Source organism: Vidua macroura, chromosome 23, assembly GCF_024509145.1.
Source record: "Vidua macroura isolate BioBank_ID:100142 chromosome 23, ASM2450914v1, whole genome shotgun sequence".
NCBI classification, from domain to species: domain Eukaryota; kingdom Metazoa; phylum Chordata; class Aves; order Passeriformes; family Viduidae; genus Vidua; species Vidua macroura.
The window spans coordinates 1,112,293-1,124,834 of record NC_071593.1 but is presented as its reverse complement, the minus strand read 5'-3'; the positions used below and the strand labels follow the sequence as shown (position 1 = coordinate 1,124,834).

Here is a 12,542-nt window from a genome sequence, read left to right as displayed (position 1 = left end):
TAACACACACAGGCTGTAGGGATAACACACACAGGTTGTAGGGATAACACACACAGGGGTGTAGGGATAACACACAGGTTGTAGGGATAACACACACAGGGGTGTAGGGATACACACAGGTTGTAGGGATAACACACAGGGGTGTAAGGATAACACACACAGGGGTGTAGGGATACACACAGGTTGTAGGGATAACACACAGGGGTGTAAGGATAACACACACAGGGGTGTAGGGATAACACACACAGGGGTGTAGGGATACACACAGGTTGTAGGGATAACACACACAGGGGTGTAGGGATAACACACACAGGCTGTAGGGATAATGCACAGGTTGTAGGGATACACACAGGTTGTAGGGATAACAGAGGCTGATGGGAGCTCACACAGGGGCTGAGGGAGCCCACAGTAGCTCTCAGCCTGCTCCCACTCACAGTGCAGCATGAGCCATGGGTACCATGCACAGCACTGCACCCCCAGCCTACTGACTTCAGCCCCCTGTGCGCTCTTTGGCTGCCTGGTATCACCCAGACACAGGGCCTGCCTGCCCCCCACAGCCCCCAGCAGGGTTATGGGGACACAAGAGTGCTCCTGTGCCATGACAGTCACAGTGTTGAGTGCTGAGCTGTCACCCAGAGGAAATGCAGCTGCAATGGAGCATCTCCCAAAGACACTCCAGCTGCTGGGCTATATACCAGCCCCCACACCTTGCACATCCCTCAAATACAGCCACATTCCCCACCACACACCCAGAACCAAGCTACACCTTCACATCTCATATTGAAAAACGCAGGAGGGTGCTCACACCTTCTCTAACCTGTATCCTACTCCAGCACCACGAGAATCTCTTTGGATGATGCATCCAACATCAGCACCCCAGGCTACTGGAGGGTGTCCCTGCCCATGGCAGTGAGGGGAACAAGATGAGATTTAAGGTCTTTTCCAACCCAAACCATGCTGTGATTCTGTGTTTTAGCCAGCTCTGGAGGAAAAAGGTGTCTCCTGTGGCTGTGCAAACTGGTGATGGGTAGGAGCCAAGAGGGTCCTAATGGGAAGCAATCAAACTCCACTGCTCCACCTCCCCCAGAGCATATTTAGAGCTTTCAGAAAGAAACAAAACTTGTTTATCTTAACGCTAATCAATTTATAGCAATCAAAATAAAACCCATTAGGAGCCATTCTCCGTTTGAATTTCAAAGAGGCTTCTGACCCCAGGAGGCTCCCAGCTGATTGATTAGAAATTTCTGACACTAATGTGTGTCTTCGAAGGGTCCAGTGTGGCTTTAATTCCTCTCTCCTGAGACACTGATCGTGTGTTAACATCTGTCAGCCCCTTCCTGCACTTAGGGGAGGGGAAATTCATGAGCACATGGAGTTGCCTGGCACAGCTGGGGAGAAGGCAGCATTTGCTGGCTTAAACAGCTTCCAGGAATCCCCTGGGGCAAATCATTTGCATGATCCTTTTCTCCTTGGGCAAAAAAGAGCTGGAGTGCTCCAAGAAATGAAAAGCAGTGATGCAGAGCAGGGGCAGAGAGTGGAGGGTTGGAGCTCAGGGCTGGTATTTGGCTTTTGCATCCCAGCTTTGCCCCTGACTCCTTGCATCCCTTAAAGCCACAGGAAACACAGGATGGGTTGGGTTGGAAGGAACCTTAAAGATTCCAACTCCCCTACCATGGGCAGGAACACCTTCCATTCATCACTGGCTTCCTCCAGAAAAACCACAGATGGCACAAGGGAAAGACAAATCTCAAACCCAAGACACATTCACATTGTTCCCAGGCTTTCCTTTTTAACCATATTCCCAGTTTGGAAACTGTAACCTTCACTTTTGGTGGGCAGGAATTCATATCCTTCAAGGGTATTCCATAACCCAAAGTGGATTGGGATCAGTCCTGGGCAATCCTGCTCCCCTCTCTGGAGAGGAAACAGGGGAACAGCAATGAAACATACAGGAAAGGTGATTTTTATCTGGAGAGGTGATTTCTGTCTGGAGATAGATGTAGAGAGCAGCCTTCATCCTCCAGGATGGAGCACACTTGGTCCACCAGTGGTTTGTAAAGTGGTGATAAACACGCCTGTCCCCAGTTGGGGACAAACTTAAAGCACAGAGCTCCTGGTCCTAGCATGGGGTCCTGCCCAGCTGGGGAACATTTCCTGCATGTGCAGGCACCTATGCTGCCCTGAGGGCACCACCCTGCTGACCACAGACCCAGCTGGGCAAAAAAGGGCATTTTTTTTGATGTGGAGATTGAAATAATTGACCCAACAAGGGAGGGATTTGACCCATTACCCCACACCATTTCTCTGATGCAGAAAAGCTGAGGGTGGTCGAACATTCAGGCTTGGGATCTATCCATGAGGGAATCCATGGGGGGACAGCACTGGAACAGCATAATCCCTCGAATGCTTTTTCATCTGCACAAAGGAAAGGGGTGGAGAAAGGGTGGGAGGAGAAGGGGTAAATCTGTCCCCGCAAGGGGAAGCAGTGAGAGCAGCAGGCAGAGGCTCCCTGCTGCCTCCACCCCGCTCCCGCTGACATCCATCCATCCATCCATCCATCCATCCATCCATCCATCCATCCATCCATCCATCCATCCCCCGTGCTCCCAGGCGGGACTGAGCAACTCTCACTTCCAGCAGATTAAAGCAGCTAATCTGGTTAATGAAGGCAAATCAGCCCAGTGCTGCTGCTCTTCCCTGGGCAGGGCAGGGTCAGGAGCAGAGCTCTCAGCCCTGCTGAGCCCGGGGCTCCCGGGGCGGGCGCTGAGCCGCTGGAGCTGCAGCGTCCCGAGGGGCCAGGCTGGACTGTCACCGGGCAGCACGTGTGACAGGAGGCGCCTGGCGCTCGCAGGAGCCTTCGGCCTCTGCCCCATCCCACCCTGCCAGGCCCTGGGTGCCGGATGGGACATGGAGAATGGTGGTGGGGTTGGCTGGAGTGAGGACAGGGATGCAGCAGCAGGGCTGGGGGAAAGCAAGGGCTGTCCCGGGATGTTGCTGTGGGTCTGCATTGCAGATGGCACCAGGGCAAGGAACGAGATGAGCCTTAAGGTCCCTTCCAAGCCAAACCAGTCCATGATGGGAAGGATGCACTTGCTGTCCTCAGGCCCTCCTGCAGCCCAGAAGGCAGTGGAGGGGGCATCTCTCCACGCTGACACCAGAGGCAGGAACCATTGCTGCCAAGGTTGTCACAGCTGTTTATGGACTCCTCCCTCCTTCTCCACCAGTATCACCAGCTGGGCAGCCCAGTGCCTGCGATGTCAACGCGATGGGGAGGCATGGGAGGGGCTGTTGGCAGTATCTGCACAAAAGCCCCCTCAGTGGGTGCTGCCAGCAGGACCAGGGCAGAGAGGACACTGCCCACGCTCTCACAGGCACTGCTGGGTCTTCTCAGCACCCCTGGGGCTGGGCCCTCCCCTGCCTTGAACAGATTTGGGGTTCAGGGTCCCGCCCCTCATCCAGGTGCTCTTTGATACCCTGATGGCTGGTCCTCAGCTAAAGCCCAACACCAAGCAATGAACCATCTTGTATGACATGCTCCAAAATGTGGAGAAGTCCCTCATCTCATTAGCTTGCTCTAGTGGTTAATCACTTAGAAACACATGCCTAATTTTTTTTATTTGCTTAGCTTCAGTTTAACCCTACCAGTTCTTGTTATCCCTTCCTTTGGCAGATCAAAAGCCCTTTAGAGGCTGGGCTTTCCTCTTGGTAATAATCTCACCTAATCTTCATTATGAGAAGTCACCGAGCTCCTGAGCTTTTCAGTCCCCAATGGAAGGGCATTTTCCATGGCTCTTGGAACCAATTTGTGTTTCCCTGCAGCATCCTGCAAGTTTATTTTTCATATCCCACTGAACCTTGCAGAGCAGGGTGCTCTGCTCCCCTGGAGGCATTTCTGCTCATCTGGAGGCATTTTTCTGACCTCAGGCTACAGGACAGGCAAATTTTGCATTTAAATTCTTCATCTGAGATCTTGCTTGGCATGACCTCCCAATCTTCCTCCCTTGCTGCTCACTGTTTTATCAGCAGAGATTTTCCACTCCCTACCAGTTTCAGCAGGTCTGGGTACTGCTGACCCATGCTGGGCTATTCTGTCCCCTCATGCACCTAAAGATCATATTTAGAATCACAGAATAGTTCAGGTTGGAAAAGTCCTCTGAGATCATTGAGTCCAACCCAGCACTGCCATGTCCACCACTTAAACCATGTTCCCAGGTGCCACACCAGCACTGTCCTGGGAAGCCTCATCCTGTTCGACAACCTTTGCAGTGATGAAATCTTTCCTAATATCCAGTGTGAACCTCTCGGCACAATTTGAGTTTTTTTGCCTCATTTCACCACTTTTTACTTGAGGAGTAATCCCAAGAGCTCATCCTGGCCCCAGCACCCTACCAGGGCTCGCTCTACCTCCAGAGCAGAGGTGGTGCTCAGGTAAAGTTGGCATCATGGTCCTGGCACAGAAGCACCCACGGCAGCCCAGTAGGGATGGTGGGAAGGCACCTCTGAGGTCTCCAGGCCCCTCTCCAACTCACAGAAAGGCTCAGTCCTAAGGGCTCAGGGCAGCTGTCTGCAGCCAAGCCTTGGAAATCCCTGAGGATGGTGATGTTCAACATCTATGGGAAATTCTCTGCTTTTCCAAAGCCCATCCTGAGCTTCTCAAGCTGCATCTTGTGGCTGCTATTCCTTCCTACAGGACCTGGGAGCATCAGTGGAGGCCTGGCTCCTTCCCTTTTTAATGGCCCCACACAGAGCTGTGGCTGTGCTGAGATCCCTTTTTGGGTTTCCTTCCCCAGGTTCCCTCCACTGCGCTGAAATCAGCTTGGGCCAAGCTCCAGCCAAAGCAGCAGCAGTTCAGCCACATCCCTCCACCATTCCACACAGCACATGATCCAACCCTGCTGCTCAGGAGTTGGAAAAGAGCCTCCTGAGACACGAGCTAAAAGCCTCTGGCAGCCCAAGAGCACGGAGTGAGATCTGAAACAGAGGTCAACTCATCCAAAAATCCCCATCCAGCCTGAGAATCACAGAATATGCTAAGCTGGAATGGACTCACAATGATCATGAAGCCAACCTCCTGGTCCTGCACAGACACCCCAACAATCCCACCCTGGGCATCCCTGGGAGCGTTGTCCAAATGCTCCTGGAGCTCTGGCAGCCTCGGGGCTGTGCCCATTCCCTGGGGAGCCTGGGCAGTGCCCAGCACCCTCTGGGGAAGAACCTTTCCCTGATATCCAGTCTAAACCCCCTGACACAGCTTCAGGCCGTTCCCTCAGTGCTATCAGTGCCTGCATCTCCTCTTCCTCATCTTCCTCATGAGGAAATTGTAACTGTGATGAGTGTCCCCTCAGTCCCCTCCTCTCCCAGTGGCATCCATCAGGCTCACCAAGGGTGACCCCACTTCACAAAGCATGGATGGCATCCCCACACAGGCACAGACCGAGGTGGATGCCAACGATGTCAGTCCTGATGATGCTGAACAAGGGGCTGCCCTGAGCACCCCATGGGCTGGGGCAGGGGGTGACGAGTGACACGGGAGCCTCCTGGTGTCCCCAAATCAGCCAGGTCTGCCAGGGCTGCAGTCACTGGCACCGAGTGACAGGAAGATCTCCAGGTGCCGAATGACTGGGCAAGAACACAGCAAATGAAATTCAGCAGTGACAAAAGGAAACGAATGCACTTGGGGGAAAAGAGCCCTAATTATACAAACACAATGATGGGCACTAAATTAGCTATTAACATGCAGGGAGGGGATCTCGGCAGCACTAGAGATAATGCTCTGAAAACATCAGTTCAAAGCTCATCCATCATCAAAAAAAAAGAGAAAATGTAAGGAATTATGAAGAAAGGAACCCAGTGCAGAGCAGGAATGTCATTAAGCCATGCGTGGAGCCACGGCTTGAACATGCTGGCAGCGGCGGTCACCCCGAGACAAGGGCGTGACGGAGCTGATAAAAATGATCAGGGACACAGAGCAGCCTCCATATGGAGAGTCAATCAACCCAGAGCTTCCATGTGAAAAGAGGCCACTCAGGGAGGGATATGAAGCCATCAGGAATATGGGGGACATGAATGGGAATAGATTGCTTGCAATTTCATACAGTGTGCAAGGACATATTTTTTAACATGGTGAATAATTAAATTGCATAACTTACTGCCACAGGCACCCTGGGCACTGGAAATATGAACAGCATGGCAGGGGACAGGAGGAATCAATCACTCATCCACCCCTTATTTCTCTACTGTCTGGCCACTACAGAGCTCTGCAGACCAACCAACACCACTGTGCTCCTGGAAAGGTCATGTTTATCCCTCACACAACATCCTGCCCAACACATGGGGACCTCTCCCTTGGACACCTCTTGGATGTTTCTGGGTCTGCCCAGACCAGCTGCTTGGCACCCCCTCTCTACCAAGAGCTGCAGCCAACAGCTTGCCAGGAGACACAAGCTGGTGGACGTCCACGCTCCAGCCCCACGCACAGCTCCTGGTGAACCACGTCAACAATGCCAACACCTTGAACTGAATGGGACAGGGCTGCCAAACGGAGAGACTGCGGGGAAAGAGAGAGATGCCATCTCCTCAGGAGAGCAGCAGGACCCTCAGCGCTACAGAGACTGCACTGAGGAACCTGCACTCTGTGCCTGGAACCCCAGCATCCCATGATGTCCCACTATGGAGTGTGAACTGTGTCCCAAGGCTCCCAGCATCCCATGATGTCCCACTATGGAGTGTGAACTGTGTCCCAAGGCTCCCAGCATCCCATGATGTCCCACTATGAACCATGACCTCTGTCCCTGGAACCCCAGTTTCCCATGATGTCACACTATGGACCAGACTGTGGCCCTCAGCATCCTGTGATGTCACACTATGGAGCGTGGACTGTGTCCTGGTCACCTCAGCATCTCAGACATGACTACAGGAGCAGGATCTCTGGAGCCCTGGTCCTTGCCCCTGCACTGTGTGCCTAACTCTGCCCACCCACCCCCTGTGCTAAATCACGGCGCCTGCATGAGCATTTAAACCTGTCCTAGGAGGCTGCTCCAATCCTCTGCTGGCCTCCCAGAGCCTTCTGTGCAATAAGAAACCACCCCAAAACAGATGAAAGATGTCCACAGAGAGGCTGGTTAAGGGGAAAGAGCTTCTGGGCTTCCCATTTGAGGGGTATGTTTCCCTTCATGCTCAGCCCAGTGATTAGTGCTCTCCAGGGAATCAGAGCTGCAAAATGAATTTGAGAAGACAGAGCAATGTCAGGCTGTTAGAGGCTCAAAAAGGATCTTGGCTCCCCTGAGCCCCAAGGCTGAGCACTTACCATTCACATTTAACAACCAAACGCTTCCAAGGCAGGCAGAGGCCTCCCCGCCCGCCTCTCCCTCCCCGGCCTGTCCCCGAGGACACCATTAGCACCTGGAAAGGGAGAAGCCACGGCCTTGGCAGCGCTCAGGCCTGGCCCCGCTGCGAGGCAGGGGCTGCGCGAGAGCCAGGGCTCCGAGACAGCCTCATGCGCCGGGCTCGTATTTTTGGAAACGGCATCCCAGAGGGCTGCAGTGGATGCTGCTTGTTCTCCTGCCAGCCCTGACTGTTTTGGAAAGTTTGGTTGAGCTCCATTTGGCTGCCTCTGAGCTATTCAAGCACAGAAAGGGGGTTATTGCTTACAGGAGGGTTCGGATTTTTTTTTTTCTGAGCGCGTTTTGGGTGAGGAAGCCCAGGTTTGGGCAGCTGCTGCAGGAAGGCAATGCAGAGTCATGGCTAACTCAGCAGAGATATTGAAAAGCATGAATTCGGAGCTGCAGGTCTGCTCTGCAGCCGGGCAAGAGGCACTTTCTCGGCAGCCCAAACACATCCATTCCCACTTTCCCCCCCGCGCTCCCTCCACGCCTCTGGCAGCAGCCGCTGTCCCCACCAGATGGAAGGTTTGGCAGAAAAAGCTGGACAGGAGCAGGCAGGGCTGCTCCAGGCTGCACCACGAGCCACCCCAGGAGCCCGGGACGCCCCCTCCTCTCCCTCAGCTGCTCGCCAGCCTAACGCTGATCATAAAGAAACCTCTGTGCGTCTCCAGGGAAGCGGGACTTGGAGAGGGGCACAAAGCCTCCCGCAGCTGTGTGTTTGCAAACAACCCAGCTGAGCTGTGAAGAGGGGCTGAAAGCAGTAATTGTCTTTAATTAAAGGAGGTTGGAGGCATCTCAAGCTTTGACAAAAGACATTTCCATTCTGCTAGCAGCTCCAGCACTCAGAGCTGCTGCAGCCACAACCCGGCCAGGGGTTCAGAGGCGGCGGGTGGCAGCGGGGACATGGGGCCCTCAGCCCCGGGGTGCAGATACAGCAGTGCCAGGGCAATGCCAAACACCTGCAGGGCACAAGAGAAGGGCGCACCCGCACTCCAAGGATGCAGGCAGCCAGCAAGATTTAATACCTGGGACCCCTACAAACCTTGAGCTTGGCACCAGATGTGGGCCAGATGTGTGGGGACCCAGCAGCTGCCTGAAGCATCCCACCCTCCTGGTGGACCTGGCTGCACGTGTCTGTGTCCAGGGCTGTCATCTCAGCCCTGCTGGGGTCCCAGCCCTGCCCTGGTCCCCCCTGCTGCACACAGCCAGGCCACAGACCAGACACCAGGAGTGCTGCTGCTGCCGCTCCTCCTAGGCTAATTAATGAATCCTGCTCATTAGTGATCTCCCTGGGCTGGCATGGAGCTCTGTCATGGTGCTGCACCCTTGCAAGCTCACGCTGGGCTCCCACAGCCTGGGCTGACACACACCAGACCCCACCTGCATGGATGCTGCCCCCACAAAGCCCTTTCCAGGACTAGCCCCCGCTCCCAGCCGTGCTCTGAGCACCAGGGAGATCACAATGTCTCCTGAAGCTCAGGGTACCACAGCTCAGGGTAGCAAAATGTCCTCCTTCCCTCCTTTCCTCCATCCTTTAGGGCTGAGGCTCCCCAGGGAGGGCCTGTTGCCCACCATCCTCTGCTTCCTCCTTCCCACCTTTGCTTTTGGCCTTCCAGCACATCAGCAGGCAGGAAATCACTACTCTGGTTTCCATGGAAACCCCATATTGGGGGAGGCACCCCCAAAATGTATGAAGCAATCAGTCTGACGCAGCTTTGGTGGTCCCACATGTCCTGCTACCCCACCCCTGGCTTTGCAACCCCCTCCTGAGCTCCCCACAGCCCTTCTGAGCCCTGGGGTCAGGAAAGCTGGGATGGAAGGAGGAATTCTGCGCCAGAGAAACATCACTGCCCCTCTTCTTGTTTGCCCAGAGAAGCTGCAGCTGCCCCATCCCTGGCAGTGTCCAAGGCCAAGCTGCATGGGGCTTGGAGCAGCCTGGAACAGGGGAAGGTGTGCTGGAGATTGCCAAGACAAGGTGTCCCTTCCCATGGCAGGGGGAGCACTGCATGAGGTTGTTTAAGGTCCCTTCAACCCAAACCATCCCAGGATTCTTTAGGCAGGACTGAGCAGCAAACCTGCACCTGGATTCAGTCTGAATCCTCTGCTCACCTCTGCACACTCTGCTCCAACTGCTTTCCCACCTGTCCCCTTCATGCCGTGCCCTCACCCGCTCCATGTCTGCCTTGCACCTGGAAGTGCTAGACAACCAGCCCTTGGACAAGGATAAATCCCCACCACAGCTCCTGCAAAGGTGCAGAGAGCCAAAGACACCCAGAATCATGTCCCAGAGGACCCACCCTGCATGTTGAGCAGGTCCCCATGTGAGTATTTTTGCCTGGGAAATCCTGGAAAGAGCAGCCATGCCCTAATTCAAGAGACACAAAAACAAACTGGGATCACTTCCATCTGTGCCAGACAGCAAAACTTTCAAGAAGAAGGAAAAAAAAAAAAAAAAAAAAAAAAAAAAAAAAAAAAAAAGACCAATTCTAATTATAGGGTATCATGAAGATACACACGCTCAGATTTGTCACTCTGTTTCCAGATTAGCCGTACACATGGTGACAACGTGAGTGAGCACCAGGCAGAGTGACATTCCTCTCCTGCTTCATAATCCCCTTTGGAAAGAGGAACAGCAGCCAGAGTAAGCACTCACTGAGGGAGAACCAGAGCCTCCTGCCATTTCCTTTTATAGAATCCCTTTGGTTGGAAAAGCCCTCCAAGATCATTGAGCCCAGTCATTAACCCAGCACTGTCAGATCCACCACTAAACATATTCCCAGGTGCCACATCCAGCTGTTGTTTAAGCACCTCTAGGGATGGGGACTCCACAACTGCCCTGGGCAGTCTGTGCCAATGCCTGACCACCCTTTCCATAAAAAAATTTCCCTAATATCCAACTAAATCTGCCCGGGCCAACTTGAGTCTGTTTCCTCTTCATTCCCTGGGAGCAGAACCTGACCCCACCTGGCTGTCCCCTCCTGTCAGGGAGTTCTGCAGAGCCAGAAGGTCCCTCCTGAGCCTCTTTTTCTCCAGGCTGAGCCCCTTTCCAGCTCCCTCAGCCACTCATAGTCCAGACCTTTCCCCAGCTCTATTCCTGTCTCTGGACATGCTCCAGGAAGGTCCTCAGGCTGGGATTTGCCTGGATGGAAAAGCAAAGTGGAGAAAACCTCAAGATTGCTTTTCCTACAATGCCTCCCTCATCTCTTATTCTTCAGCTGGTGCCACAGGTTCACTCCCAGGGTGTAAATTGAGAGTAAAACCCCACCATTCCTGCCTGGATCCATGTGGGAGCTGATGGTACCTGTGCAGGTGACAGGGTGGCAGTGCTCACTGTCCCCATACCAGGACAAACAGACCTGCAAGGGCAAAGAAAGGCAGGCTTTAATCCATCATTGGGGTGCACTGCAGGGAAAGGGGAATGAAAAGCTTCTCCGTGAATGAGTCATTCCCCAAATTCTTCTATTCCTGTTTTCCCCGCTTTTCCTCATTCTGTTTTATTAATGAGGCTGCACAGATGCACTGAAAGGCTCAGAATTAATTTTGCTCACCGTGCTGCAAGGGAAGGTCTGCAGCAGGAGTATTTCCACTGGGATAAACCCTCCTGAGCTTCCTGCCTTCAGCTCTGGGAGTCCTCTGGGTGATGCTGGCACGAGGGAGCAGCTCCAGCATCCACTGCCTGGGCAGCCTCAGGAATCACCTTCTTCTCCTCCTCCTCCTTCCTTGAGATCTCTGAGAGCCAAAGGTGGTTCTGTAGGATCTCAAACCACCTAAGTGGGAGTGAACAGGGAATCTGCCAAAATAATCCTCTGGGATCCTCTGGTGACAGCAATATGGACAGACGCTGCAGAACTGTCACCAGTACATGAGATGAGGGGTAAGGTAAAAGGAAGGGGAGGGGAAAGGGCAGAGAAAGGCCTGTGAAAAACAGTTGGTTTCCACTGAAATGTCTCAGGAGAGAGACCGTCTCCTCAGAAATTCCAGGTTAGGGGTCTGATGCCCAGCAATGTCCTGCATCCTGCCTGTTCTGCACTTCGGGCCACTGCCTGCAGCACCTGCCCTCATCCATCCACTCTACCTGTCCCAGGGGGATGCAGACACTTTGTCCAGGAAGGGCTGTCCTGAGGGGCAGGCACAAAGAGGAACAGTGTGATGGGAACCCCTCCCTGCTGCTCAAGAGCCAGCATGGCCCTGATGCTCCACAGCCCCTTCCTGCCTCCCCTGGAGCCTTCTGGAGAGCCTGGGCCATAAAAAGGCAGATCTGGGGCATTCCATGGAGAGTGCTGTCTGCTGTTCCTGCAGCCACTTCAGAAGCCACTACAATCTTTTCCAAAGACATCCAGGCTGGGAGAAATGCCATGGGGAGCAAAGCAAGAGTGTTAGTCTGCTCCACAGGCTCTACTTCAGGCTCCACTTCCACTGTAACTCTGACAAACCTGGAGGATTTGGGCATTTTGATAGTTTGAATGACAAACCCTTTCTCACATGATCATTTATTGCTCACTCTGCTCCCGTTCCTGTGCAGCTGTGGGTGTAACAACCAAAGGACTCTTGGGATCATAATGTTTCGGAAATTGCTGGCTGTGGTTTCAGCCTTAACAATGGTTTGAGCACAGGGTCTCTGTGAGCTCCAGAAGTGCCAATAGTCTGAAAGTGCCAATAGACTCTAAAAGAAGGAGGCTGTCATCATTGAAAACTGTCAGTGCCCAGATCCTGAAGGTATTTCCTCAAAATGCACTTTGAATTTGCTCCTGGTCATGGGAGTTATTTCCAGCCCGTGATCTCCAAGGGGGCCCTCACTTCACGATGCAGGGATCCCATCCCCGGCTGCTGCTGCAGCATCACTGTGGAACCCGCAGCCCTTCGTGGAGCTGGGGGCCAGTCCAAGTGCCTGGGGAGCAGAACCATACACTCAAGCATCAAGACTCCCACTGGCCAAGTGAAAACATCCATTTCTGCTAAGGTCTCTCTGGTTTCTAACACAAGGAGCCAAGCCAAAATCTCTGGGTTACCTCAAAGGACTCCGTGAAGATGCCAGCTCCCTGGCAGGTGTCATTTCAGCATGCTGAAAAGAAGAGATCTCAGTTTTTGAAGATCTTGCTGCAGAAACCTGGAAAGGCTTCACAGGTTGTCACAATGTGTTCACACAGGTCCCCTTTTGGG

The 12,542-nt window shown here is 53.5% G+C and overlaps 1 protein-coding gene and 1 long non-coding RNA gene across 3 annotated transcripts in view; both read right to left on the bottom strand.

The window, feature by feature from the left end:
- EPHB2 (EPH receptor B2) overlaps window positions 1-12,542 on the bottom strand; it is a 127,592-nt gene that overhangs the window by 61,641 nt on the left and 53,409 nt on the right. The window lies entirely within an intron of this gene.
- Window positions 6,284-6,730, bottom strand: LOC128818356 (uncharacterized). Its single transcript, XR_008440465.1, has 2 exons — window positions 6,669-6,730; window positions 6,284-6,547 (listed from the first exon to the last, which is right to left on the bottom strand). It is a non-coding gene; the product is annotated as an uncharacterized LOC128818356 (long non-coding RNA).